Here is a 27,302-nt window from a genome sequence, read left to right as displayed (position 1 = left end):
AGAGAGATGCACTGGCTGACCCAGGCTCTCCAGGCCAGAAAGCAAGTCCCGCAAACCGCGCCCCCCCCCCCGCCCCCCATCTTACCACTTTGACCAGAGAAGATGATGATAGACTGGGAATCTGTAAATGTACTATGTGTGGGTGAGTGTGTCAGGAAAGCCCTACTTCTGCCCCAGGAAACCAGAGAAAGAGTGGCTGCTTTTGTTTCAAGTTGACCATCCTAAATCACTCCTAAGTGGGTAATTAAGCAAATGGGATTACCAGATAACTGTGTTCCCTCCTTCCCTTCTGCTCAGCTGGTGTAGTTTTGAGAAGTTCTTAGTGCCTGAAAATCTTGAGTTGATAAAGTGCCTTCACAGGCTTCTTGGGGAACTTGACCTGGTTGATTTGGGGCAGATCCAGTTAGACCTGGGACTGGTTTTCATTGTGCCTGACCCCACAAGAACTATTCTGTCATTTAGACCCACAGACAGTAGGGCTGGCTACTGGAGGAAGCCTCAGCAACTTTAGCCCGCCCGGAGGAATGGTGGCCCCCAGGCTGTGGGGTGTTGGCTGGGAACATGGGCTAGGCTATTGCTATTGCTTGGTTTGTAAACTCTCTTATCATTAGACTTCTGCAATGTGAACCTCATTTGTATTCTTGCTTTCAGACTCTGCAAATGTTACTTTGCAAAGCAGCTTTGAGGGCTTTATGATCTTTGCAACGTTGCTTTGAATCCCTTCTCTGGGTTACTTTCTATTATGAGTTGAATTGTGTCCCCCTCGCCCCCCAAAGGTAGATAGAAATCTTAACCCTTGGTACCTGTGAATGTGAGAAATCGGTCTGGAATGTGTGGATATAATGCAGATGTAATCGAGTTAAGATGAGGTCATTAGAGCAGGCCGAAATCCAATAAGACTAGTGTCTTTATAAGAAGAGGAAAACATCAAGTGAAGACAGAGAAGACATAGGGAGAAGATGGCCATGTCAAGATGGAGGCGGAGACTGGAGTGATGCCAAGATAAGCCAAGAAACCCCTGAGGCTTCCCAAAACTGGAAGAGGCAAGGAAGGATTCTCTTCTATAGACTTTGGAGGGAGGATGGCCCTGCCACCGTCTTGATTTTGGACTTCTAGCCTCCAGAACTGGAAGAGAATAAAATTTCTGTTGTTTAAACAGAGTTTGTGGTACTTGATAACTACAGCCCTAGAAAACTAATACACCTTCAAAGATGGTCCTGGAGACACCTAAAGAAAATCAGCCTCATTCTTTAGAGATAATCCCCTGGACAGACCCAAGTTGCAAACAGTTGTAGGGATGGGAAAATTTTACCTTTTTCTGTTCTAGAGTCTTTGGCTGTTCTAATAATTAAGTCAACATTAGACAGATTAACGGAGAAAAACAAATTTAGATTTGTACATAAAGAAGCCCCATAAAAATATGAGATCCAAAGGCAGTCAGGCAGTTGAGGCTTATATGACATTCTGAGCCAAGAAGACAGGTAGGGGTCTGGGGATCCAAAGGGGAGAAAGGCCATTCACAGGAAGGAAAAGGAGAAATTTGGGAAACAAAGGCTGCCCAGTTACACAGATAAGTTTCTTAGGTAAAAAGATATCTCTGGTAATAGTTCTCTTCCTGGTACAGACCCCTTTTTTTGATGTAAATTTAGGTAGTTGAGAGGGAGATAAAGAATTTTTCCTGAATCTTCTGAATTTTGATTGCCTTTAGCTCAAAATAATCTTCATACCAAAGTGATATATTCCCGGTGGTAGATTCTGCTTCTTTCCACTGTTTTCCAATGAGGAACCCTCACATGGCTTTAAGAAACATCTTTAGGATGAGAGTAATGTCCTCACACAATGTCTGACTCTAATGTCATAGACAGAAACACAAAGAGCAGCATGTATATTAGTGTCTCCAGGGTTAAAATGACTGCAACATTCTGTGTAGTGACATTTTGCACATTCAGTTTCAAAGACAGAACTGGAACAGATGTGATTGCTAATAAAAACCCAGGGTGTGTTTTTTTTTTTTTTTTTTTTTTTATTCTTGTGGCCTAGCAAATTAATTCACTTTTATGGAAATATGCTGAGAATTTGCCTTTCCAAGAGGAAGTTGGTAAATTGTTTTGAGTGAACAAATTTCTTTAGCATAGAAGGTTACAGGTTGATGTTAGAGACTCTGAAACTGTCAACCAAGGCAGTGGGTCTCTGCATTTGCATCTATTGCTTCCAGAACATATGAATGTTTAAAGAATATTTTAAAATTCCAATTTAGCTCCTCTGTAGTCATTTTCAGTCCTAGGAAGTGGAAATGGAGCTTACACCTGTATTTCCCAAGGGACTGATGTAATGCAATTTGTATAAAATAATCATAGGGAGTGAGAAGAAAAAGTGGATCTTTGCATTAAAATAAAATCAGCCTTGAAATCACTCTTTTCAGGGTCTGCCTTTCAGAACCCCATTTAGCTTTTAAATAGACTCATCTTTCCTGACTTGCTTTGATGAACCACTTTCATCTCAGTTATTACTCCTGACATTAGCTATGCGTGCAATTAAGTGGGGCCATTCTTTTCTCTTTGAGAATGACTGTGTGCAGCTAATGTGCATTTGTAAAGTGTTCCCTTGACTTGGGAGAGTAGCTGTGGATAAGCAGATAAGATGATGCCTGGAGTAATTTAAAGTTGTGATGGAGAACCCAACCACTCACTCTTAGCAAAGCTGTGAGTGGTTATCAGCACATGCCCGCTCTGCCTCCCTTTTATTCTTTCATTAAGAGTCATGGAGTTACCAGCTAAACTGGTTTTTCTTACTCCAGGGAATGAAAAAAAAAATCTGATAAGCTTCTTTAAGGATTGGGGGAGAATTCCATATGCCACCGTTACAGGTGACTGCATTTTTAGCAAGCTGTTAAAAAATAGGGAAATGACTCAGATAAAGGATTGAGTTTCTTGTGATGGGATTTTATTATTTTATTCTTATTTATTTATTTAATTTATTTTTAAAGTTTATTTATTTATTTTTTTAGTAATCTCTACCCCTAGCGTGGGGCTTGAACTCACGACTCTGGGATCAAGAGTTGCATGCTCTACTAACTGAGCCAGCCAGGTGCCCTGTGATGGGACTTTAGATATCAAGGCAGGAGGCATTTTTCTCCCGGCATGAGTGTGCCTGAGCTTAAGTCTGCCCCAGCAGGTAGAACAGGCAGAGCTGGAATAGATCAATGAGGCTGTAACAGAGAAAATTTGCCGCCCACCAAAGATTTGACTCCCCTTTGTGGCATAGAGCTATTGGTTGGGGCTACATTTCCCAGATTGCTTTGCATCTGGGTGGAGCCATGTAACATTTTGTTATAGTTTGTGAGTAGAAGGATGTGTGTCACTCCTGGTTGGAGGCGATTGAGAAGCAGGTCTGCCTTCTTGTCCTTCACTTTCCTCATCTGTTAGGCATCTTCACAGGACTCTGAAACTGAGAATGTAGAGCCAGAAGATGGAAGGAGTCTGTCTCCGAATCACCACATGGAGGGAGACTGCCCTGAACTCTTTTGAGAGCCAGAAGTGAAGTTTGATCGATCTCTAAGTCACTGCTTTGTTTTACCTCATTAGCTTTTATCACTACCTAACATCCTATATATTGTTGTTCGTTTCTCTTTAACTAGTATGTGAGGACCATGAGGACAGAGATTTTTGTCTTGCTTGCTGCTTTATCCTTGGGATTTAGAACATTGCCAGGCACATATTAAGTGCTTGATGACATTTGTTGAGTGAGTGAATGTAGGAATAAATTCAAGGAATGTCGTTGTGATATAATAGAATTTGAAGATCTCAATCCTGGTTTCATCAGGTATCATGACCAGCGAATTTTATTCAAGACTTTTTTTTTTTTTTTGGTGGAGAAATGAGGTAGAATCCCAGAGTTCAGAATGATTTATTCAGAATTACATTTGGAGAATCTGTATTAGTTATCTATTTCTGTGTAAAAAATTACGCCAAAATTTAGTGACTTAAAACAACAAAAAGTTATTATCAACTAGTTTCTGAGGGTTAGTAATACGGGAGTAGTTTGGCTGGTGGTTCTGGCTCAGAGTCTCTCATGAGGTTGTAGCCAAAGCTGTCATCTGGGGTTGCAGTCAGCTAAAGACCTGACTGAGGCTGGAGGATTTGATCCCAAGATGGCCCACTTACATGGCTGTTGTCAGGAGGTCTTAGATATTCATGACTATTGGTCGGAGGCCTCCCTCAGTTCCTGACCACATGGGTCTTTCCGTAGGCATGCTTACAGTATACCAGCTGGCTTCCCCCAGAGCAAATGAGCAGAGAGGGCTGGAATTCTCTACTTTCTAGATAGGTAATTTGAATCTTTCTGGTAGCTTGGATTGCTACTTACATGTCCTTTTTAATGGAGAAGACACTGGCTTAAATCTGCATAACAAACCTTACTCTTGTTCCCTGTACTTTTCCTGGCCACTTCCCCATAATTGTCCTCCCTCACACCTCTCTCTCTCTCTCTCTCTCTTCTCTCTCTCTCTTTGTCTCTTTTGTTTTTAGCTGAAGATGGTATTTAAGCCTGAATTCTAAGCTAACTCTGTGAGTTACTCAGTTTTTCCAGGGTATCTCCCATATGTACATGAGGTATACATGTTAATAGCCTTCAGTTTGCTTCTCTTGTTAATCTGTTTTCAGCTGCAAGGGTCCCAGCTGGGAATTTGGAAGGATAGCCGAAAATAATGTTTTCCTCCCTGACATTGCCAGTTGTGGGATAGAACTGGATTTTGATCCCAAGACTGAATGATGTAGGGACTTTCTCCCCACATAGCTCACCTATGCTCACCCTTTCCTTTGCTGGATTCTGTCCTTTTCAGTGGACATATGATAAACACTGTTGTTTTTTTTTTTTTTTTTTATGTTTTTTTGTTTTTTAAATTTTTGAGAGAGAGAGGCAGAGTGGGAGCAGGGGAGGGGCAGAGAGAGAGGGAGACCCAGAATCTGAAACAGGCTTCAGGCTCTGAGCTGTCAGCACAGAGCCTGATGTGGGGCTCGAACCTACGAACGTGAGATCACGACCTGAGCCAAAGTTGGACACTTAACCAACTGAGCCACCCAGGCTCCCCAATAAAACACTGCTTTGATTCTTATCCATTATTTTTTGTCCTCCTAGTTTACTCAGGAACCCCCCAAAGGGAAAATGGAGTGATTGGCCAGGCAGGATTATGGTATTCTAAGGCCCGTGACCCTAATACCATCAATTCTGGTTTTTAAATTCCATCCTCTTTCCATTGTATCATCAAGGGGTAATTTAGAGCAAGAACTGGGCAAACAGGAGGAGTTGAGAAATGTAGCAATGGCCAAATGCCATTCAGGGGATATTTTTAGTTACCTAAATAAACTGTATTTCCACAATGTCTGCAGAACTTATGGTTTGTGTGCAGTAAATAAAATGATGGAAATGCCATGAAGGAGCCCAGCCAGATGACTTCATTTGTGTGCATTCTGTTCCGCAGGAGTCCCTTAAACAGCAGACGGGCTCCATGTGACTCAGTGAAGGCACACAAGCTGCTGTCCAACACCATTGCTTCTCTCTTGTGTTTATTGTATGCCAGTCTCACCACACTGTGCTCGGAGCAGTTTCCCAGGGAGTGTTCTGTGGGGTGCTCATCAGAAGAAGAAACAGAGTTTTGTGATCAAGTAAGAAATGCTACTGTGAGCAGTCAGTGGGATTCTTTCCCAAGGGATGTCTTAGCCGCTAAAGCACTAATGTGTATTATGAGGGTGGTGTGTTAAGTAGTGTTTTCCAAACTTTATGTGAGCACAAACTTTTTATTTGAAGAACAGCTGTTAGTATCTGTGTCCATTACCAATTTCTTGTCTTTCAGCTCAAATATGCTCTTTGTGGCCCTGATTGTGATACTGGAATGGTTTTCCATTGCCAGCCAGCACAAGGTTATGTTTAATAGGTCGAGGGTGCTGGAGAAACTCTGGAGGAGGAAGGGGCTTCTTTTCCTGCTTTCGGTGTGTTTCGCTTCTTCCTCCTGTGGCATTGGGCTGGTGAAGCTCCCCCCAGTGCGTTTCAGTAGCACCCCTGCAGGCATTTTCATGGCAACTTTTGCAGGTGCCCCTGCTGGGTGGGCCCAGAAACAACACCTTTCTTAGGTGCCCTGGCTGGCTTCCCTGTGAGTTCAGCAGCCCCCCGCCCTGGGTGGCACCCTTGTGGCTTTCTGTAGAGTCTGGCCAATACCCTTGCCAGCTTCCCAGCAAATTCAACAGTACCTCTAAGGGCAGCTTCCCGGTGAATTTCATCGGCACTGTGAGGGGCATTTTCCTTCCCACCACCTTCCCCTGCTGGCTCCCAATAGGGGGATTTCCAGCTTGCCAGCCCTGGCCTGTAGCTCCCAGTCATGGCTCTTGGCTTGCTTCTGGCCCAGGGCAATCGGACAAACTTCTCTGCTATTGAGTGCTCCCCAGCTCCACCTTCCCCAGTGAGGGCTGAATGCCAACCCCGGGGAGCCCTCTCTCCCACTCCATTCCAAGTTTGTTTCTTCCTGGAGTCTTCTCTCTCTCTCCTTTTTTTTTTTTTTTTAAATTAAAAAAAATTTTTTTTAACATTTATTGTTGAGAGAGGGAGACAGAGCACGAGCAGAGGAGGTGCAGAGAGAGAGGAGACACAGAATCCAAGTAGGCTCCAGGCTCTGAGTTGTCAGCACAGAGCCCGATGTGGGGCTTGAACTCACAAATTGCGAGATCATGACATGAGCAGAAGTCAGACACTTAACCAACTGAGCCACCCAGGTACCTGAGTCCTCTCTCTTAGTGCTGGGTTTCCTTTCTCCCTTTCTTTTCCCTCCCTCCCTCCTTCCCTTCTTCATTCTCTTTCTCTCTCCCTCCCTTATTTCCTTCATTTCTTTTTAAATTTTGAGATATAATTCACATACCATAAAATTCAGAGTTTCAAAGTTTATGATTCAGTGGTTTTTAGAATATTCACAGGGTTATGCAACTATCACCACAGTCTAATCCAGAAGATTTTATCACCCCAAAAGAAACTCTGTACCTGTTAGCGGTAACTCCCAATTTCCCACTCTCATCTCCCCAGCTGTCGACAGCCACTAACCTCCCTTTTGTCTCTATAGATTCACCTCTTATGGAAATTTCATATAAATATAGTCATATGTATGTGGATTTTGTGTGAGTCTCCTTTCACTCGGTGTGGTATTTTCAGAGTTCATCCATGTTGTAGCAGGTGTCAGAATGTCATTCCTTTTTATGGCTGAATAATATTCCATTGTGTGGAAATGCCACATTTTGTTTATCCACTCATCGGTGATGGGCATTTGGGCTGTTTCCATTGTTTGGCTGTTGTGAATAATGCTGCGGTGAGCATTCATGTACAAGTTTTTGTGTGAACATATGTTTTCACATTTTTTGAAATGAATTCGACCCGGGAGTAGCATTGCTGGGTCATATAACGACTGTGTTAACTTTGAATTTGACCAGCAGAGAGTATCAGGTGACAAATTGCTTTATTAAAATATTTACCCCAGCCTTATTTTAATGAGCAAGCAGCCTTCGTACTGCATTTAAAGCATAATCTAATGTGTTATCGTGAAGTGCAGATAACGTGGGCTTTACAGCCAGTCTGGCCTGTGTCAGATCCCACCTTTACCATTTTTTACCTGAGATGTGGGACACTGAGAGGGAGAAAAAAACAGAACGTGATCTTCCGTGCTCAGAGGTTGTGGGTTGAGGTCAAATCCCCTCTCTACTGGGATGTGGAATATTCTGATAGGGGAAAGAACAAAGTATGATTTTCCCCGCTCAGGGGTGGATTCAGAACAATTATTTCTCTGTGACTTGATGTACTCAACTGTGTACCACTACATGTGAAACTGAGGTCTTCCGGTTAATTAAACATTCTGTCTGAGAGAAATAAAGCACAAACCCGCCACAGATAGAGTGCTTTTGAAAAGAATTCGATCATAAAAACCACGCACTCAACACTGAAAGTACAATAGCCCTTTGCAGCCATTTGAAGTGGATTTCCAGAAATTGGCAGTGATGTGTAGACTGTCACAACTTGAGGGACCAGGAAGCAGGGCTAGCCACCACTGAGTAATAAGATGGCAGTTCAGCTGAAGTGGAGCTGAGAGACATTTTCTTGGCCATTCCAGGACCAGGTGCATGTGCCATTGGGTATTTTCAATATTTGTGTCTTTAAGGTAATCCAAATGGGTTCCTGTATCTTCTTGTCAAAGTATACATGAATAAATTGTGTATATTGGTGGTGGGGTATGCCGTACAGCCTTTCATTACTTCTGATTTGAATCAAACCAGTGAAAGGTTTAGGAGTAGCTCCAAAGATCATTTAGCCTTTGTAAATTCCCAACAATTCCCCCCCACTCCAACCCCCAATCAAATGGCTTTCTAGTGGTGAAAGCATTTCATATAGTAAATGCATTAAAATGCTTTTTTAGATTCCACTATTCCAGTTAATGATTCCATTTTCTTCACAAGCTTATTGACTGAGACGAAAGTGATTTTCATGCAGGAGGCATGATTACACATTTAATTTCTGAGGACTGCCAGCATCCTGGCTCAGCATCATGTCCTCTGAACTTGCAAGCTGTTAGGACCAGAGCAAGTCTGTGATTGAAGCAGGTCCATGCTCTGATGCAGTTTCTCTGGCTGTGGCAATTTCTAGGACTTATCAATGTCCAATGGGAAACAAGGCTCTAAGAAAGCCCACATTAACTGTGCAGGTGATAGAGAAAAATACCACTAATTCTGATGATTCACCTGGGGTAGAGTATATATGCAAAAATTATATATAATTACAAATGCTCAGACCACGCTGCCAGAAGACCATGCTGAATGATACCAGAAATCCAGATTATTGTGCAATATGGGAATAATCTAAGGAAAGTCAGGTGGGGTAGATATTCTTACAAGTCTCAGTGTCTTCCCTTGTATTCTTCATGCCTAAAGTTTCAGTGAAACACATTTATGTTAGGGCTCATTTCCCATGGAGCATTGATCATAAGCTTTAGAAACGCCTGCAAGGCAGAATCCACAATGCCTGAGAGAGAGTGTGACAGCAATGATACCTGCCTCACAGACATAACTTGCCTGTCAGATAATATATGGTATATATTACACAGTAAACATTATATATCAAGTATTATGTGTTATGTATACTATAATCTTAGGTTTCAATAGCTTGCGGGTTCAGACAATGGCGTAGGACACTCGGCTGCACCACAGTATGTGGAATGCTCAGATAGGAAGTGTAAGTAAACACTTATAAAAGGCACACGCATTCTGGTCAATACTCTCATGTACATGACAGTTATTAAATGCAGTCAAAGGCGACCTTGAAAGAGTTTCTACTATATACATTCATACATCAGAATAAAATCTATTACTTCTAATATTTATAGAGTTGTGATATATGATATTGCCAGTCTCTCAAGAAATCATGGATAGTAGAAGTGGGTCCAGGAGAATAATAGGTTGGAAGTTCCAAATATTAAGAACAAACAAATAAACAACAGCGCCTTGATCTTTGAAAAGAGAAAGCCTATGAATTCCCCAAACTATAGGCTGGTGAACTTGATATTGATTTTAAGCCAGAGGTCGGCAGACTTTTTCTCTAAAGGGCCAGATAGTAAATATTTCAGGTTTTGAGGGCCACATGGTCTTCATCACAAGTACTCTCCTCTGCTGTTGAAGCATGAAAGTAACCAGATGATATGTACATGGATGCACATGGCTGTGTTCCAATAAAATTTCACTTTCAAAACCAGGTGGAAGGCCAGATGCAATATTCTAGAACGAGCTTAAAAAAAAGATTGTGAGCCCATTAAAAGAAATGGGTTGATTCCCAGGAGTCTGCATGAATATATGTAGTGGTCCTCAGCCCTGGCTACACATTAGAGTCACTCAGAGGAAGCTTTGAAAAGTCCTGGTGCTCAGCCTACACCCCAGAGCAATTAAATCAGAATCTCTCAGATGAGGTCCTAGGAGTCTTTTATGGAGACTTCCTAAGTGATTCCAAAGTGAAGCCAAGGTTGAGAACCACTGCATGAAGTCATGAAGTAGTGCTAAATTAACGTCATTTCTTTTTCCTCTTCCTCCTCTTCCTGCTCCTCTCCTCCTTCCCCTGGTGGATGAGGTAGCCAGATAGCTCTATGGGGACAAAGTCGTAGACGCAGTTCATCTGGATTTATGCTAGCCATTTGCCAAAGTCTTTTATAATTTTCCTGATGGACAAATTAGAACAATTGGGGTGGATGACAGAGTCAGTTTCTGATGGAAGAGATATTATTTATAATTCTTTGAGGGCCCCACCCTTCCCCAGTGGTGACCGTACAATAGGCATCTAGTAAATCTTGTTGGGAGCGGGAATTGGCGTCCTACCCTATAAGAAATGATTGTAAATGAACAGAGATGTTAAACTTGGAAAATAAAAAATTTGCAGTGGGGTTGGGAAGGCGCAAGCAAACATGATAGTTGATAGTTGTCTTAAAATATTTGCTGGGCTGTTACAGTGAAGAAAAATAGCTGCCTTTTGGATTTTCTTTTCTTTCTTAAAAAAGTTTATTTCTTTTGAGGGAGGGGGAGGGGCCGAGAGAGAGGGAGAGAGAGAATCCCAAGCAGGCTCCATGCTGTCAGTGATTACTACCTGAGCTGAAATGAAGAGCTGGATGCCTAACCTACTGAGCCACCCAGGTGCCTTCTTCTTTTGGATTTTCCAGGGTAGAAATAGAATCATGGGAAGCCACTGGGAGGCACTCTTTCATTTAACAATTATTTTATGACTGACTGCTCTGTGCCAGGCACTATTTGGGTACCCATATCAACGAACATATCAACGAACCCAATACAGGCTAAGATCTGTGCTCTGTGGAGCTTACAGTTGAGATTTATTTTAATGTGTCTGGTTATTAGCAGTCAGAAAATAGAATGGGCAGCTTCAGGAGGCATTACTCACAGGTTGGGTAACCACTTATTTGAGGTCATTGTGAAGCCACGAAACTCAAATAAGAACCTTCAACTTCCAAGTTCTGTGAGTCTAGGAAAGGACCTTACTTCCTTCTCTTTGGAGTCATCCTTCCTTTTCCTGCCACCCCCCTAATCCCGGCACTCACTTTCAAGGTGATGCTATCAGAAGCTTACAGTGTGACCTGTAATGCTAAGGTTTCTGGGACTCTTTTCATGCATATGCCACCCTACACTTTCCATACAGTGGAAAAATGACACCCTAGTGTCTGGGGGTGTAAGAATTTGAAGTATGTATCTTTGCATCTTGAGGTCTCAAAGATCGATGGCTGGTTGGTTGATACATGGTACTGGAGTGAGGTGTCCTGTTTCATTTGTGCTCATATGCTTGTTCTTTTTAGCTCTTTGTCACAACCATAAACTAGGAGTGGGTAGAGGTGATAGGGAGGCTGTGAGGGGTGGAGGAGGAAAAGATCCTCTATTTTCTTTCACTTATCACACTGATGCACATACACATACACACCTGTATATATCATTTGCTGGGAGGCTGGTGGGCAAGAGAATGAGCACAGTGAGAGAGTAGAGGTGACAGAGTGGTCTGATGGGGCATGGCTCACACCTATGTCAGATGTCCAAAGCACATCTCCTAAGAAAAACATTCACCATTTTGGGAGGATGGAGTTACATTTGAGGGCTGGAGCCTAGGGACAACATGGAAGGCAGGCTCAGCTCCAGGCTGGACTCCAGGCTGAGGGGGAGGACAGGCTAGCATGAGGGTGTGTGGGGGACATGGTTTGGGTGGTTGGGGGGAGCAGGAGAGAAATAAGATTGAGGGTCTTGTGACCCTGAATTTTAAGGACAAGGAGGGCAACAGGTTTTGCTTTTCTCTCTTAGGCATGGAGCCTAGGAAGGTTACTTACATTGCACAGTTACTTTTTATTTTATGTAACAGAGGAAACATAATTTTTTGTCCGTGTAATATTTGTCAATTTGAGCATTCACTTCCCTCAAGAATGTAAAGGCTCTGTTAATACTTTGTCAACAACTGAATTCACGTTTTGGAAATATCTGGAAGCTGTAAAAATGATATAAATGTAAAAAAGAGCATTTACCGTAGCAGGATTGAAAGATAATCTTATCTGAAGGTTGTAATTGATTTTAATTATCAGAGCTGAGTCATGACTGGCCTCCGGCTTACTGTGTCATCTGTGGTATCAAGCTAAAGCAAGCCTGATGAACAGTTTCACTTGTACCATTTGAGGTCATATTTGTTCACTGAACTTTACCCAGAGTCTTCCTGAAAATTTAGTCTGGGAGCTTGGCCCCAAAGACAGGAGTGGTTGATATAAAAATCAATGTCAATACATAGCCATTCAACAACATCTTTACTGCTTTTTTTTTTTTTCTTTTTAAAGTAAACTCCACACCCGATGTGGGGCTTAAACTCATGACCCCAAGATCAAGAGTCACATGCTCTACTCACTGAGCCAGCTGGATGTCCCCATCTTTACTGTTTTTAATGTCAGTTGAGAAGAAGTAATTTAATGGTGGTTTAAATGAGATCAGAGGACATAGGACTTCTCTGCAGAATTACACATCATATAAATTTTTCTCTAGAAGCAAGAGAGTGTTGTAGGAAAGTTTAACCAATTCTTCTTACTGCTACATGAGTCTCTTGATATCAGAACAATTCTGTGTGTCTAGCTCACTTTAGAAACATGGCTGGTTCCTCAAGGAGGCAGTGTGTGTGGCTGGGGTGCCCTCCCCCTCTTGGATGTGCTCTGCCTCATTTCTGCATGGTGCCCAGGTTATCCAAAGCTGGCATCCTTTTTGGCTCTTGCCAGCCCTCTCAGGAATTGGTGTGCTTATAGGGCTTATGAGCTCCCTCTGTCGGACCTAGATATGCACCCCCCACCCCCCCCACCCTCCACCCTCCACTTCTAAGATAGCAGCAGGTAACTCCTCTAATACAGTGGCTCCCAACACTGGTCACACATGAGAATCTGCTACCGATGTCCAGGCCCATCTCTGGAGATTCTGAATTAATGGCCTGGAGGGAGCACTAAGGATTCTGACGCACAGCCAGGGATGAAAACGTTGCTTTAATCAGTTGAAATTTTGGTTCCAGACTCTTGAACATTCTCAAAGTTAGGATAAACTTTCAGGAAAACCATGTAGTGGGGAGAGTGTGACTGGACTGGGATTTTTTTTTTTTTTTTTTTTTTTTGAGAGAGAGAGAGAGAGAGAGAGAGAGTAGGGGAGGGGCAGAGAGAGAGGGGGGCAGAGAGAGATTCCCAAGCAGGCTTCACAGTGTCAGCACAGGGCCCCATGCGGGGCTCCATCTCACAAACCATGAGATCATGACCTGAGCTGAAATCCAGAGTCTGTCACTTAACCGTCTGAACACCCAGGCATCCCTGGATTGGAAATATTTAAATAGCAGTTACAATGGTCCAACAATGAAAGTTTTAGAATGATTCCTTCCAAAGGGGGTATTTAGAATCCTTTTAATAACATTTACATTACATATTTCTGTGGAAGATGCAGTGAGTAAATCTTTGATTGTTAGGCCATGCTAGGCTTTGAAATACATTAGTATATTGCCTTAAGTTTTGTACATTGTGGTTCTGGATTTTCAGAAGCTATATTGATTTGGCATGTAGATGAGCAGGACAGGATCTAAATTGTGAAATAGTATGAGAAAGGAATGGAATATGACAGATTGCTGTATTCACTCAGGCTCTGGGAAAATGCTTGTATAAGAGAGGTACTAAGCTGATACCTGTAGAATCAATTTTTCCTGGTCATAAAGGACTGATTTCCTTTAATTTTTAAAAAGTCCTGTTGCCAGAGAGAAGCCAGTAAATTTTTTTGTAAAGATGTGATGTGATGAAAGCTGTGGTTAAGGATTACTTCCATAATAACATATTGGATAGATGGCAGGATTCAAAGACAGCAGCTCAACAATACGAATTATATCTATAAGTTGAAAGAAGGGAAGAGTTGATGGCCAGAACGTTTGAGGAGGCTTCATGGAGGGAATGGAAATTGATCTGAGCCTTGAACGATGCAAAGGATATTTGGAGGGAGGGGAGAAAGTGGTTTTAGGGTGGGGGACATTTACAAATTGTTATTCAGTCATGTTAAAAAAGACATAAAATTTTGACATCGTATTTCAGAATATTCTCTTCTGTCACCCTTATGGAGGCCCTCACCGTTCACGCTTGGGCAATTGTCATTACTTCTGCTGTCATTACTCCTTCATTGCATGTAAAGCCTGCACTCTATGCTAGGTACTGATGCATATCGTACAACACACTCATGTCTCTCAAAGAATCTCTGTAGTATCTCTTGCTAAGTCTCTCCTCGCAGCCATTAAACTCTCTGGTTTTAGCCCCAACATCACCACCCACCCCACCTATCCCTCCAGGCTACTCCTCTTTCTTCATTTCTTTCCTTTCTCCTCCTGTCCTGGCTTCTTTCTCCAGTCTTGTGTATTCCCAGTCAACAGTATTCCTCATGCATGGAAAAGTCATTTTACTGAGGATAAGGCATTCAGGGGTATCTCCAGCTCTCCATAACTGCTTATCCCCAGCCTGCTGCTAGGGAAAGAATAGAGATTTATTTATTTATTTTATTTTAATTTTTTTATATATTTTAAAGTTTTTAAATTTATTTTGAGAGAGAGCAAGAGAGCGAGTACACGTGTGTGAGCAGGGGAGGGGCAGAGAGAGAGAGAGGGAGAGAGAGAATCCTAAGTAGGCTCTGTGTACAGAGCCCAACATGGGGGCTTAATCTTAGGAACCATGAGGTCATGATCTGAGCCCAAATCAGGAATTGGACGTCTAACTGACTGAGCCACCCAGGTGCCCTGAATGGAAAATTTTAAAAATGAAAGTGTTTTTTGTTGTGCTATGGAAGTATGAAACACAATTCTTGACTTCAGGAAGCTTACAACCTCACTCTTGGGTGGGGATACACAAGACTGAAGGTGAGAAGCCAGGAAAAGGCTAAAATGTTCCACATAAGCGGAGAGGATGGTGGTGTCTGAGATGGAGGAAAAAGGGAATTGTGCAGCTCAGAGAAGAGACTTGGGGAGAGAGATTTATAGGAAATTTTTTGAGACATGTGTGCTGTGCAATGTAACTTCCTCCTTCACCTCAGAAGACAACCAGTAAAATTTTCATGGTGCAAATGGATCCTTCATGGTGTCTGAAAAGATTTACTCAGTCCTACTTGTGGTGAGTGGACAGAGGCTGCGATCTATGAGGGTGGGCACAGGGACTTTCTTGCCCTTCTGCTTCGTTTGAGCTAGCACAAGGCGGGGGCACAGGCTAGCCCAATAAACACTTCTTTTTAAAAAAAAAAAATTTTTTTTTTTTTTACATTTATTTATTTTTGAGAGACAGAGAGAGACAGGGCACAAGTCGGGGAGGGGCAGAGAGAGAAGTTGACACAGAATCCGAAGCAGGCTCCAGGCTCCGAGCTGTCAGCACAGAGCCTGATGTGGGGCTCAAACTCACAAACCGTGAGTTCATGACCTGAGCCGAAGTCAGACGCTTCACCGACTGAGCCACCCAGGTGTCCCATCAATAAATACTTCTGATGTGAATGTAGTTTTATTTTTGCAACTTCCTTTGAAGCCCACAGTTTGATCCACTTTTCCACATAAGAAAAAGTGGAGCCTGGAGTACCACACCATCTGCTTCCTGGATTCTTGTGTGCCACATGAGGGGTATCGTAGGGTTTATGCCAGGTCCTGTGTTCTACTTTGTTATATCTGAATGCAGGAGTGATGTTTCAACCACAGAGAAAGCCTCCACCTTTGTGTCTCGTTTTCACTTTTCAGCCTGAAGATTATAATATTATGTTTGAGTGATAAAGCTGGGGGTGATATTTGCCTTCAAAGAAAGCAAGCTTCAGTCTACGTATATTGAAATTTTATCCCTTTTTCACTGTGTTTCAAGAGCAGAAGATGAATGCCTAAAAATGTAGTGCTAAATAAAAGGAGCATATATCATAAGCTTGTATAAGGACACAAGTGAACAGGTGCTGAAGGACTTTTGAAATATTTGAATCCATCAGGAATTGTATTGGTATGCTATCAGTGTTTGCTGGAGTGAATGGTTAGTGATGGTTCTCGCTGCTCTTTGAAGTACAGTGGACATTCGGAAAGGGGGCCCCCTCTACAACAGAAGACAATGTTTAGATGTTGTAACCACTTACGGAGTCCAGGATCTTGTTTCTTGAAGCATTGCAGAATGTTAAGGATAGAGACGAGGAAGCTGAAACCCCTATTAGAGACTGAGTTTGGTTCAGAACCCAGATCTCTTGAGATCCAGCTTGATGTTCTTTTTATCAGATATTTTCCTGGCATTTGATGAGACAAAAGGTGTAGTTGACTGAGAGAGAATTTAACATTTCATCTGGAAGTATAGATTAAATGGTCTCTAAGAACCTATGAGGTCGATATTCCATGAAAGACTGTATTCCATATTCCATGAAAAAAAATGAGGATGTTTGTTCCCCTTTAACTGAATTTCTTGAAATTTTGTATCCTCTTATCTCTCTATCAGCAAATATTTTTTGAAAGTCATGGAGAAAATGACTGACAAATTTATTTTTTTTTAATTTTTTTTTAATGTTTATTTATTTTTGAGACAGAGAGAGACAGAGCATGAATGGGGGAGGATCAGAGAGAGGGAGACACAGAATCTGAAATAGGCTCCAGGCTCTGAGCTGTCAGCACAGAGCCCGACGCGAGGTTTGAACTCACGAACTGCGAGATCATGACCTGAGCCGAAGTCGGATGCTTAACCGACTGAGCCACCCAGGTGCCCCCTGACAAATTTATTTTTGACTTATTTACTTGAAGTTGCTGTTCTTCAGGGTAGAAATAAACATACTTATCACCCTTTCCAGGATGGAAAAGGAAGAATTTTCTGGGAGGTGCGAAGGCTGCCCTGAAGACTACCTATACCTTGGTTGGATCATCAGAGAATAGGAGAAGGTAGAGACATCCGCATAGCAGTTTGAAGAGGGGAATATCTTGATCCTGGGTGCTGTGGATCCTTGGGATCAGGAAGAGCAACCAAGATTTCAAGTCTCACAACTGGAAGAGAGTGGAGCTCCAAGGACTGTCACACTTTCGATGTGGTGTAGGACACAGAGGATGCCCTGTGGATGGTCATGAGGATCATGGTTAGCAGCCTGCCCAGATCGTTTGTGCTCATCCAGTAATGGCAGACCAGTTTTCGCCAGAGGCCTCAAGGCACAGGAAGGTGAGATAGCTCAGTGCTGCTTCAGCGGTGGGAGTCTCAGAAGGGGCACCAAGAGTCTGACGCTTTACTTTCTGCCAATGTCAATTCAGGTCAGTGGATGCTCAAGTCAGAACGAGAGTTCTTTTGTTTTAGACTAAGCCATGCCATTGTAGCTGTTTTCTGAGTGTCGATACCTGTCTTGTTAATAATATAATATAAATAATAATTGTAATAGTAATAATAGCTACTGCACATAATGCCTAAATTATGGACTGAATGTTTGTGTCTCCCCAGTGTTGAAGCCTTGACCCCCAATGTGACAGTGTTTGGAGAAGGAGGTCTCTCCTTTCCTGTGCACATGCTGAAGAAAGGCCATGTGAGGACATATTGAGGAGTTGACTATCTGTAACTCAAGTGAGAAAGCTCTTACCAGGAAGTGAATCAGCTGGCCCTGTGATCTTGGTCTTCCCGGTCCTCAGAACTGCGAGAAAGTAAATTTCTGTTGTTTAAGCCATCCAGTCTATGGTATTTTGTTATGGCAGCCCAAGCTGACTAGGACAGCTACCATGTGCCAAGAATTTTCCACATGTTATTTCAACTAATCCTTAAAATAGCTCTGTAAAGTAGCTATTTGTATCTGGCAAAGGAAACAGAAACAGAGAAGTTAACCACCTTGCCCAAAGTCTCACAGCTAGCTTGCGAGAAAATGTGTATAAAGTTCTCAGTGCAGTGTCTGGTACAGAACATGCACTTCATAAAGATCCTTATGACTTAAAAGCTTATGTTTTTTTTCAGTGTACATTTGGGCCACGCTTTTGTCCAGCATGTTAGCTGTCTCTGTCCTTTACGCTCCATAGCTACCACTTGACACAGAGATTATGACTCTACTGTTGCAGAATGGAAATGAATGAAGTTCAGCCAAGGGTGGCTCTCAGTATGGATAGAGAACCCAGTCTCATGGTTTCTTAAAGTTTCTTCTCTGAAGTTAGAAGCCTCTGAAATAAGAACCAGTAGTGGCAGAATCCCAATCAGGAACCAAATGGGGAGACTTCTCTTGAGAAACTCCTCTGCCAAGGACCGGTCCTGGGCACACTTGTTAGCTTACTTAGAGGAATCTAGGCAGTCATGGGGAGCAGTTGGCTTAGAGGAGGCTGGAGGATGAAGTCCACATAGGAAACTGGGTTCATACTGCAAGGGGCTAGCTCTTCTCTGGATGGCCTTGCGTGAGGAGAATGACCTTTAGTAGAGGGCCTTTGGCTCTAAATTGATTTTGTGGCACACAGCAAACCCAGGTGGGTCTGGAGGAGTGATGCACCTGTCCCCCCAACACTGGCATTCCGGGCGTGGTATGGAGACATGGCAGGGCTAAGGAGATGAGGAGGAAGAAGAGAGGAGATGGGGACAGAGGGCAGGGAGAGGAAAGTATTCAGAAGCCTCTGAATCTGGGAAGAAGTGGAGGAAGGGTTTCAAAGTAAAGCATTGAACAGCTGGACCCACGGACCCTTCGCTTCCTTCTTGCTCTCCGTGTGTCACTCTTGAATGAGGGGGATGTTCCTAGCTACTAGCATAAAGGATCATAAGAAAGGGAACAAGTAAGGAATAAAGTTCAGGGTTAATAAAAAGCACCTTTACTATTGAATTCTTCTGAGAAGTTTTCAGAAGTGAGTTTCTTGAGTATATTTTAGTTTATCTTTCATGGTAGGGAAATGTCAGCTACTCTCCCTAACTCCATGGTAGGATGGGTGACTAGAATCAAGACTTTCATTTCTTGTTGCTTTTGTACGTGGAGCTGCCATAGCAATCAATGTCGGTGTAGCTTTCTTTCCCTCCGTGCTTGGTGTTCTTTCTGACAGTAAGAAATACTCTTCCTCCATGAAGCAAGTGTCATTTTGTTAAAACTGAATGCCTGTCATTTATTCCTTGCAACTAATGCGCACTTTATCAAAGGGTTTGCATGGTTCACAGAGAAGTCCCACAATGCAGTTCTCCGTTGGAAGCCATTTTTATTCCCTGAGGCTATTAACCGGCTTACAATAAAAACCTTTAAGCACTCCTCTTTTCTGAGAAAATTGCTCTCAGCTTCAGCAGGACTGAGCATACGTGATGGAAAGAGACAATAAGATCATCTTGCATGTAACTGAGTTCCCATTTAGGACTTAGTTTATCTGTCTAACCTGTGGAATTCTAGGATGCCACAGAAACGGTTCCTGAGATTTCAGTTGCACAGAGAGTATTTAGGATTGTTGCCTAAAGGTTGATTCTTCTGAGGGAGTGATCCGCCCAGTTACGTAATAACCCTGAGTGGGGCAGTGGGTGCATCCTTCGGATGGACGAGGGCTCACTCTGAATGTTAAGGCAGTTTCTCAACCGTGGCACTACTGGCATTTTGAACAAGATAATTCTGTGTGGTGGGGCTGTCCTGTGCATTGTAGGATGTTTAGCAGCATCCCTGGTCTCTATCCGTTAGACGATAGCACCTTTTTTCCAGTTGTGACAACCAAAAATCTCTACAGACACTGCTGAATGTTCCCTAAGCGAAAATAGCACCCCCTGTTGAAAACGATTGACCTAAAGCACACACTACTATTTCTTCTTGGTACAGTTGTAGAATGGTTTTGAACACTTTTCTTAAAATGGCTGAACAACCTTAAGGAGCCACTAGAGGGCGACCAGGGATGCAAATTGGAGCAGGTTTATAGAGGTGTCCCACAGGGAACTCCACAGAGGCTGTGGGAGCAGGAGGGGTCCCCTTGAGAAGCTTGAGGAAATCACTGATAGGAGCAAGTCCTGCATTCTAAGAGCTTGGGAAGCAGCCACCGAGAAGAACACACTCCTCACCCTAAGAGCTGAGAAGACCTTGTGTTAGCAGGTGACTGTCCAGTGATAGGCCCCATCACCCACAGTGAGGTGTTCCTCTGTGAAGACGGGTCAGTCAGACTCTTCCATCCGTTTGATGTGGTGTCCTTAGTGCAGAGACGGAAGAGACTGTTGGTCTTACCTTGATCTTTTTCATGCAGGAGAAATAGTATTCAGTTCAATAAACATTTATTTTGTGCCTACTATTTATTAGGTTCTGTGTTTGGTTGTCGAGATCTTGGTAGATTGCATAAATGGTCACCAATTATTTACCCTCTGTATCATGTCTTTGGGTAGTCTCTTCCCAAACTGATTCTGGGCTTGGCCATGTGATTTGCTTTTGCTTTGGGTTAGTAGCAAATGTAATACAAGTAGAGACCTGAAAAGCTATTGTTCCCTGGGGTTTATCCGCTCTTCAGGCTCTTGGGACCCTGCCACTGCTGCCATGTGAAGAAGGCCCAGTGGCCTAGCGGCTCCTGTTGTCCCAGCTGACAGCCAATGTGTGGAAGCAGAGATGCCTTGCAGACCAGCAGCTAACTGACGTGACTCAGCTAAGCACAGCAGAAGACCGGCAAAAGAAAGCCCAGCTCAGATGCCAGTGCACAGAACTGTGAGTGAAATTGATGGTTGTAGTTTTTAGGTACTTAAGTTTCAGACTCGTTTGTTACATGGCATAAAGCTAACAGGTACGGAAACAGATAACATAGTTCTTGCTTTTGGGATCCCACAGTATAACAGACCACTGATTTTTTCCCCAAGGGAGGCTGCTTATGTAATTGGACCCTCAGAGCCATGGTAGATGATAATATTAGTCACTAGTTAAAATAAGTCAAAAGCATGAACTCTGACACTGAGGTACTTGGGTTCTGTTAAAAAACAAAAATTCAGCTGAGTAAATTTGAAGATCTGATTGGCTTAATTAAATTATTCATGAATCAGATAGCAACAGGGATGCTAGATGGAGGGGGACTACAAGGAGTTGTGCAAAATGGAAGGCTTTTCTAGGAATGATGATGGGGCAAGGAAGTTGTTAGCAAAAGAAAAGAAAGGATTGTTCCAGACAAAGTCACTTTCCCTTAGGGGGAAGGGGATTGGGTCTTATTGGATGGAGTTCCTCATCTTCCTTGGTGGAGAGTGGGGGGGGGGGGGTTGGGGCGGGGTGGGGTGGGGACGCAGAATGGAGAGAGCACATGTAACAGATTACCTCATTTGTGCTGATCAGAAAATTCCTGACTAACCTGTTAAGACTACATTTCTCTGGGAGGTTGGAACTGCAATTAGGTTAGGTATTAAGCCCTGGTTTGGTGACTTGGCCTAAGTGACCCCATTTGGGGCCTATGGTTTTCTTTTTAATAGTTGAAATCCCAGCTCCATTACTTACTAGTTGTGTGATGCTGGGTAGATACTTAATCTTTGGGTCTCTATTTCCTCATCTATAAAAAGGAATAAAATAAAAAAATACCTACCTCAACATACCTTGTTGAGGTGATTAATATATATAAAGTTCTTGGGGTACCTGGGTGGCTCAGTTGGTTAAGCATCTGACTCTTGGTTTCAGCTCAGGTCATGATCTCACGGTTTGTAAGTCTGAGCCCCGTGTCGGGCACACTGCTGATAGTGTGCAGCCTGCTTGGGATTTTCTCTCCCTCTCTTTCTGCCCCTCCCCAGCACACGTGCGTGCGCGCTCTCTCTTTCTCTCTCTCAAAATAAACTTAAAAAATATGTATACACACACACACACACACACACACACACACACACACACACACATGCACATATACACAAAGTTCTTTTAACAAAATCTACTACTTACAAAGTGTTTTGAAAGTTTTAGCTATATATAGTTGGTCTAAAATAGAATCAGCATTAAAGTTTTTTCTTTGTTCTTTATTTTTTTTAAACAACACTTTCCCCTAAATAGCAATGTATGTGTTTTTGGTGGAAAATTGAAAAAAAAATACAGGAAAACTTTAAAGAAGAGAACAATGTCATCCCTCAGATTTTGTGCCAACTTTAGCAATAACACACTTTATTTATTTTTTTTTTAATTTATTATTTTTTTAATGTTTATTTATTTTTGAGACAATGTGAGAGACAGAGTGCAAGCAACAGAGGGGCAGACAGAGGGAGACACAGAATCTGAAGCAGGCTCCAGCCTCTGAGCTGTCAGCCCAGAGCCCGATGCAGGGCTTGAATTCACGAATCGTGAGATCATGACCCAAGCCAAAGTCAGACACTCCACCGACTGAGCCACCCAGGCGCCCCAACACACTTTATTTTAAATCAAGCCACTATGTGATCAGCAGTTGGAAAAAGGTCATGTAAGACACTCAGAATAATTGTATCAAGTACTTAACCAGGTGGTGCCCCTTTATATAGACTTTACTCGATGTATATTTCTCCAGTTGAATTGAAGGGGATCAGGTAGTTCCTTGTTCTACAGCAACTGGGGGATAATTTGCAGATCCCAATGGACCAGCTGAAACAGTAGGGCAAAGTACAGAAGAAAAATAGCAAGGAAGGCAATGATTAGCAACTCTGGACTCCTGGAACATTTTTAACTACAGAGCACATTCTTATATGTTGCCTCTCTTGATGTGCAGGGCTGCTTGGTAAGTTCAAATGGGCAGTTGTTATTAAACCTGCTTTTGCCGAAGCAGAAGCTGCCTCCTAGAATGGTACAGCAGCTTGGTGAGTTCACACAGCTAAGTGATTGGTGGAGTTGGGCTCAGGCCCAGGGCCGCTGACTTAAAATCTGGTGCTTTCCTTACCTCCCTGTAATATCTCACCACTCTGGAAACCGTGCCTGCTGAGTGGGCAAGACTTGGAGCCAGTATTTATTTCAGGGGCTTTCCGGTGAAGTTAGTATGACCTCATTAGGACAACACAGCTAAGTATGAGAACATAGTAAGGTATCAAAGCCATGGTGAAGCCTGCAGGGCTAATTCTAACTACCGTATCGGCCAACATATAGAATTGGTGAGACTGGGTGCCATTCATGCACCATTTTACAATCCTACCAGCAATATATGAGAGTCCCAGTTTTCTTCATGTTCTTGCCTACACTTGTTATTGTCGGTCTTTTTAATGATAACCATTCTAGTGGGTGTGAAGTGGTATCAAGTATCTCATTTTGGTTTTGGTTTACATGTTCCTAACAACTAAAGCTGTTGAATATTTTGCAAATGCTTGTTGGCCATTTGTATTATCTCCTTTGGTGAAATGTCATTCAGATCTTTTGCCCATTTAAAAAGTTGGTTATGTGTCTTCTTTCAGATGATTTGTTGTATGAAAACTCAACATGTATAAAGAACTGGGAAAAAGAGAATGGCAGCTTTGGGCACCTGAAGGTTAAATATGTCTATAGTCTGAGGAGGCTGAAGGGGTGGGCATAGTCTTGACCTTGTAGAGCTTCACTGTCTAATAACCACATGGGGCTATAGAGCATTTGAAATGTGCCTTGTCCAACTTGAGATGTGCTATAGTAGACTTCAAACAGTGTGAAAAACTGAACGTAAAGTATCTTCAGCTTTATTGAGACAGAATTGATATGTCACATAGTGTAAGTTTAAGCTGTACATAGACACATATATTGTGAAATGATTACCACAATGAGGTCAGTTAGCACATCCATCACCTCACATAACTACTATTGTTATTTGTAGTGAGAATATTTAAGATCTACTTGAAGTATTAATTACATATTGAGATTATAATTATTTGGGATAGATTGGCTAAAATGAAATATAGTATTAATTTTATCATTTTGAACTTTTTTGAAAAAATTATGGCTACTATAAAATTTAAAATTACATATATGGCTCATAGTATATTTCCATTGTATAGTACTCTTCTAGAACCTTGACCATCAGGAATTTGGATCTTCATCTGTAGAGAAATGGCAAGGCATCCATGAGTTTTAAGTGTGGGTAAATTATGACCACTTTAAAAAAAAAGAGATTACATCAAATGTAGTGTGGAGAATAGATTACAGGGGACAGGGGTTGGTGGGACAGGGGTGGCTGTCAAGAAATGGAGTAAGCGGCTTCACAGTAGTCCAAGTGACAGATGATAGTAACTTGATAGTGATTGGGAAAAACAGCTTTCTGTTCAGTATCTAAACAGTATGGGAGAAAATGTAAAAAAATTGTGTAGAAGGAGGTCTGTCAAGGCGAATATCCAATGGAGTGTCCTTCACAAAGGAGCTGCTTAAGATTCTAGGGTCTTCTGTGTCTTAGGTGAAGACCACAGGTTACCAGGAGCACATAACACCTGTTCAGGGAAGAGCCACTTTTTAAATGGCAAATCTATACCATGCAAAATGCGACCATGGTAGATATTTGGCTTTGACCCTGAGCAAGGGGAACTATGGGAGTCTTTTGAGCACAGGAGTGACATAACCATCAAGTCATTGAATTTTAATTAGATGATGCTGGCCACTGTGTTGAGAATAGACTGAAGCCGGGACAAGGGTGGGAGAAGAAAGACCCATTTATTGAAATTAATATTGGTAGGCATTCTCATTGTTTCCAATTTTCTCTAACTTGAAGCATCTGAGAAATTAATGTGCAATACTTTATTACATCTTTCCTTTATTTTATTTTTTTAAAGTTTATTTATTTGGAGAGAGAGTGTGAACAGGGGAGGGGCAGAGAGAGAGAGAAGGAGAGAGAGAGAGTCCCAAGCAGCCTCCATGGTCAGTGCAGAGCCTGATGCGGGGCTCAATCTCACAACTGTGAGACCATGACTTGAACCGAAATCAAGAGTTGAACACTTAACCCACTGAGCCACCCAGGCACTCCTCCTTTATTTTCTTAAGATAAATTCCAAGAAGTGGAAGTCCTGGTCAATGAGGACATCTGTTATTATGGCTTTTGCCAAATCGCCTTCCAGAAAGTTGGACCCAGTTTATAATGCTGACAACTGTGTGTGTAAGCATGCCTGTTTCCCTCTACTTGTGCCAGCCCTTGGCAATATTACTTTTTTTTTTTTAATTTTTATTTAGTTTTGAGAAAGAGACAGATTGCAAGTGGGAGAGGAACAGAAGAGAGAGAGAGAGAGAGAGAGACAGAATCCGAAGCAGGCTCCAGGTTCTGAGCTGTCAGCACAGAGCCCAACGTGGGGCTTGAACTCACGAACCATAAGATCATGACCTCAGCCGAAGTCGGACGCTCAACTGACTGAGCCACCCAGGCGCCCCTATATTACTCTTTCTTAAACTTAATCAGTAGTTCCAAGTATGCCTTTAAAAAATTCTTATATAAATTAGACCATTTTTACCCCTATGAAACACGTCTCCCCACTATACCCTAGTTCAGCTATTCCACTAAACTTTGGGTCAATTAGCTATTCAATCCTTTCTGGTTAGTGCTAACAATTTATTGTTTTTCCTGTTCCTGAAGGTGGGAGGACCTTGTCAAATTGGAATGTTATTTAATTTCCACTTTAATATTTTTAAAGCAATTAAATGAGAAACCCAAAATAAGTATAGAAAAGCAAGTCTGAGTATTTTTTTTGAACTTATGATTGGATATTAAACTTTTGATGAATTTTTAATTAAGAATCTCATAATTGCTAAAACTCTAAAGAAAACTCATTTCAGGCTGGCTTAATTATGAAGACAGAGTAGATTTTACATTTTTTGGTTAATTTTTTTTTTTTTTAGTTCTTCAAGATTGGCCACCAATCTTTGAGTTTTTCAGAAGGAGGCATCTTTTCCAAAGATTTTTTTTTTTTTTTTTTTTTAAGCTGAGAAGCCTTAAGCAGCAATTTAGAATTGTTTGTTGGGAGAAAAAAAACGTAAAGATAAAGAAACTTCAGTATGTTTATAAATATGCATGCTTATCTTTAAGTTCTATTTCTCTTTGTTCCCTGGAGAATCACTGGGTGAAATTAATTTTAAGAGAACGTTGACTAGGCCCTTGTAAGGTTAAATTATATTGAGGAGTGCTACTGCAATTTGATTATGTTTTCATCTTTCGCATTAGTCATCTAACAGAAAGCGAAGCCCTACTTCCATATGCTGAAGAGGTCACCTAAATGGCTTGTTCAAAATTCGAATTTTTTTCCTCATGAATAATTTCCCTCAAAAGGTAACCTTTGTCTTCTATGGGCATAATAGAAATATTTATATAGAAATAGCAAGGGAAAATTATTATATTTTGTGACATTTTGAGTTGTAAAACAGAATGATGCTTCCGTACTCCACAGCTGATCTTTTCTATTTCCCAACATGGAGGTTTAGAAGAGAATTGACCTGCTATTGTAGTTGTGTCGGAGGGGAAGACACAGCTCCTATTACAGATAGGAGGAAGGGGTGCCCACAGGTGTGGTATGGTTTAGAGCTAGTCAGGAACCAGAAAGAAAGAAAAATTGTCATAAACCTGCCCCTGATGTCTCACATCTCTGAGATTAGACAATTCCCTATGTTTAATTGGTCCTCATTGATTCTTCCAGAAATTTCTTTCTTCCTTCTAAAATCCTCCAGCTTTGCATCTTACGCCATCAGACTTTACCACCTTCGACTCTTTTCTTGTTGCGGCCATCTCCAGATGCCTGGGTCACTCTACTTCCTTGAAAACGTGTATCTCCAGGCTTCCTGTCATTCTTTCCAGAACTACTTCGGCATACTTCTTGGTGATTTAAATACAGTTGATTCTCATTATTTATCATAGTTCTCTTCTGTAAAGTACCAGTGAACACTTAATTTGTGAATACTGAACCACTGCCCCTCAGGGGAAATACAGGTGTAGGTTGTTGTGAGCCTCTGGATCGATACATAACCTTGTTTTATGTATGTTTCTGTTTAAAGACACATTATTTAACCTCTCTTATTGATTCATTAGCATTGAACTCACAGCCAACAGCACTATAACTCATGCCTGAAAGAAGCTTATCTAACATGTATATTTTCTCCGTAAGGTACAGGATAGCCTTCATGCACTTAGGAACACTAGGCAACATTTCAGCACGACTCCTGGGCCATTTTAAACAGCGAAGTCACCAACAAAAAGCACAAAAATGCAGAGAACACAGCACTAAATAGACCGTGAAAAGGACACTTGTTTACAGTATGAAAGCTGAAACAAGAACACAGTGTCATCTTGTTCGACCTCAGCGATGAGAGTGTGCATTGGGCAGCTAGAGTTTCTTCCTGCTCTGCACATGTCCACGGAAGACTACTATTGCACCATCAATATCAATTTTGAGATTACAC

At 42.0% G+C, this 27,302-nt stretch overlaps 1 long non-coding RNA gene across 1 annotated transcript in view; it reads left to right on the top strand.

Moving 5' to 3' along the window:
- LOC128311564 (uncharacterized) overlaps positions 1–27,302 on the top strand; it is a 253,609-nt gene that overhangs the window by 12,366 nt on the left and 213,941 nt on the right. The window contains exons 2-4 of the long non-coding RNA XR_008290029.1: positions 5,480–5,663; positions 16,893–17,340; positions 20,506–20,696. This is a non-coding gene — a long non-coding RNA (uncharacterized LOC128311564). The remainder of the gene's footprint in view (positions 1–5,479; positions 5,664–16,892; positions 17,341–20,505; positions 20,697–27,302) is intronic.

The sequence above is a fragment of the Acinonyx jubatus genome, chromosome X (genome assembly GCF_027475565.1).
Source record: "Acinonyx jubatus isolate Ajub_Pintada_27869175 chromosome X, VMU_Ajub_asm_v1.0, whole genome shotgun sequence".
In the NCBI taxonomy this organism is placed as follows: domain Eukaryota; kingdom Metazoa; phylum Chordata; class Mammalia; order Carnivora; family Felidae; genus Acinonyx; species Acinonyx jubatus.
This window is presented reverse-complemented; position numbering and strand designations above follow the sequence as displayed.